Source organism: Megalops cyprinoides, chromosome 11 (assembly GCF_013368585.1).
Source record: "Megalops cyprinoides isolate fMegCyp1 chromosome 11, fMegCyp1.pri, whole genome shotgun sequence".
Lineage (NCBI taxonomy): Eukaryota > Metazoa > Chordata > Actinopteri > Elopiformes > Megalopidae > Megalops > Megalops cyprinoides.
The window spans coordinates 11,393,391-11,396,676 of record NC_050593.1 but is presented as its reverse complement, the minus strand read 5'-3'; positions in this window follow the sequence as shown (position 1 = coordinate 11,396,676).

The following is a 3,286-nucleotide window of genomic DNA, read 5'->3' as shown; positions in this document are numbered from 1 at the left end:
ACACCAAGCTGCCGTGACGGAATTCACCATGCAAATGCACAAACCCCAGAATGGAGAGGTTGGAGATCTAGGTGTTTATCTGCAATGTAAAAAAAAAAACTTTTTCCAGCGTAGCTTAACTGCAAATTGTGCCCTGTTTACGCCACTCCCCTGAACATAGCCCAGGTAGTGTGTCTCCTTTCCAGCCACTGAACATTCTTCCCCATTCAGAGTTAGGCCAGCTTCCTGGATTTGTGCCAAGCACCTCACCAATGTATTTTGATATGCAGGTGCTGTACACAATCATGTTGTCTAGGTAGACCTCTGCATAATCCTGAAACTCTGCTAATACACTGTCCATGTGGTTTGGACAAGTGGCGGGAACACCATGAATGCCAAATTGCATTTCAGTGAGCTAATAATGACTCATGGGAATCCTGACCACAGTGAACGGTATTCCCCACCTCTGTTTAAGTGAAATTTCTGCAACCCTTGTCCCCATGTCCAGGGTTAGGTAGGTGTGCAATTGCCAAACCCTCATGCCATACCAAATATACAAGGTAAACAGGTGAGGTGACTTTGCGGAGCAAGAGCCGAGGGCATGGTGAGTGTCTGGCTCGTCTGACACTGTCTCTGATGCTGCTGACACAGTGTGAAATTCTTTTTCCGTGACTAAATCCATGCTTGGTAGATCCACCTGTGTGTGTCGGCACTGCTCTCCTCATCTCCACCCCTCCACAGAAAAAGCATCCAGATCTCTTCCCACACCAAGCTGCCGTGACGGAATTCACCATGCAAATGCACAAACCCCAGAATGGAGAGGTTGGAGATCTAGGTGTTTATCTGCAATGTAAAAAAAAAAACTTTTTCCAGCGTAGCTTAACTGCAAAGAAAACCCATCAAAATAGCAAACACTGGACAAAGTTAGCCATAATGAATCACCCAATACCATATAAAAAACACTCTTCCCATAATCAACACTTGTGTTTACATTATATGAAATTTACAGCTTTTCATTTGAATACACAGATTCATTATGACTGGACCCCCATTACCCTTAAAAGGTGAGTGCTTATATGAAGACTCATTAACCGAATGCAAAATACTATTAGAACTAGCCTCAAACAGTAAGTACAACATTTACACAAGCCTCTATATATAAGCCTCTGGTCCATACACAGCTATATATCCTTTAGGATACTGGCCTACACATCTATGAATTAGAATTAATATTAGATAAAAAGCGAGTTTGTGAACCAAAGAAATACATAATATAAGATAAAAAGCAAGTTTGTGAACCAAAGAAATACATGTGCTATGCTTTTTGATGTTACAGCAGAATCCCATGATACCCGTATGGAAATTCCTTGTTAAGCCATGAATTATAATTGTATAAATACAATAATGCACTCTGTCACCATGTAACAATGACCATGTATACAAGCAAAGTAATTATAAAACTCTGAATGAGGCATAAGTCATGTAAACACATTACTTCCATTACTTGAATGTAATTAGGCATTAAAATAATTATTAATGACATTACTGATGATGTTGATGCTAGCTAGCCATTAAGCTATGCACACAAGAAAGACAGTGAATGGCAAAAGGTAAAATTTCAGGAATGGATGAGACTGGTTTCATGCTGCATGTCTTGAAGGGCATGAACATTATGAGAAGTTATAGCTATGGCTACAGCTAGCTACTTTACCTGAATGAAAGTGGTGGGAAAGGCCGGGAAGAGTAACTAGCCAATGTGTAATGTTACAATCCTCTGGCCTGTCCTATTCCCACTCTTTAATCTAATCATCCATTAGTAGGAGTATATGACTCTTTTAGCAGATAAATGTAAATGGCTTAAATGAGCTATCATTATAGTCTCAGCATTGTTAATTACTAAAATTCTTGACATGCAACCTTTCAGTTACAAGCCCTTCTTAACCACTATTGTACACTGAACCAGTTTCTAGATGCAGTTTCCCTGCTTGTGCTGACACTTCAGTGGGCGAGATATTGGCTGTTTCCTACCGCACACATGCAAATCCTTCACAGTCCACGTTTTTGACTTTTTGATTATCTTCAATGGGAATTTTCATAACAGCGATGGGGAGTTTGCGAATCATGCCACTGGCACTCTACCAGATAGCTGTGAATAAAACTCTTTCTCTTCAGCTTATCAGCTTGAGTGAATGACTAACCACATGCAAAACAGGAACCTGTGATGTCAATGAGATCAATGTTATGGGAAAACAATGGCATGCCCCTTTTGTAATGGGTGATGTAACTATGCAGTACAGCCCAGTGTACATCTGGGTGAGTGTTCAGTATGATTCTTTTCCAGATGATCTCCTTTAGGAAATTCCTTGTATGGCTTTGCTTGTTCCGTGAACCTAGAACTGCAGTCAAAATCAGTTATGAAACCTCTGGTTTGAAACACATTCTTATTCTTCTGTTCTCATTATGTGGACTACAGTATTGATTCACCAAAACATAGATAAAAGAAAAGTGCAGGTAAAACACAGAAATTAATTTCAAAGGTTAAACTAAGCCATCATCTATGTGAATAGGTAGGTGCCACCGACTAGTAGTTGAGTTTAATTAGTAACATGTAATGCCTTACACTTTAAAAATAACTTAATATAACAAATAACAACTGAAATGTTTTCAATGGGTTCCTTTATTTTTGTGACATACTTTGTCTGGATTGTTTTACAATCAATTACATTTCAACTTTTTTGCATTGAAATGACAATTAATAATGATTCTGAAATGCTACCTCTAACCGTAATCACATGCGTGTAACTATTACAAGATTTGGATTTGACACAAAATTCATGAAAAAAAAACATAATGGGAAATGGGAAATGGGAAATCACTTCCATTGTGTAAACCTTTTCAACGTCTACAGGTTTCATCCATGCAAGGCATTTCCTGTATTTGCATCAGTGGTTGTACAATGTACAATGTTCAATGGCACTAACCAAATTGTGCCATGAGTACACACTGCCAGATAGAATAAGGGGGAGAGGGGCAAAGGTAATGATGTAAACAGGCTTAGTTATATTTGTACATTGTGAATATATTGTACCTTCAGGTTGCTGTGTGAAGTTTGTTTGCCACTGGTCACAGTCTAGAGAGTAGTGCGGCAGTCCTACAGTTGATGCAGGAGGTGGTGCTGGAGAACATTTTTTGTTTCTGAAACTGAACCCCGAACACATTTTTGTGAAAAGAGTACTGCCCAGCACTCAAAATCCAGCCCATTCTAAAGGACAGGGAGAGAAGGCAGACATGCAGGAATGAAGGCCTA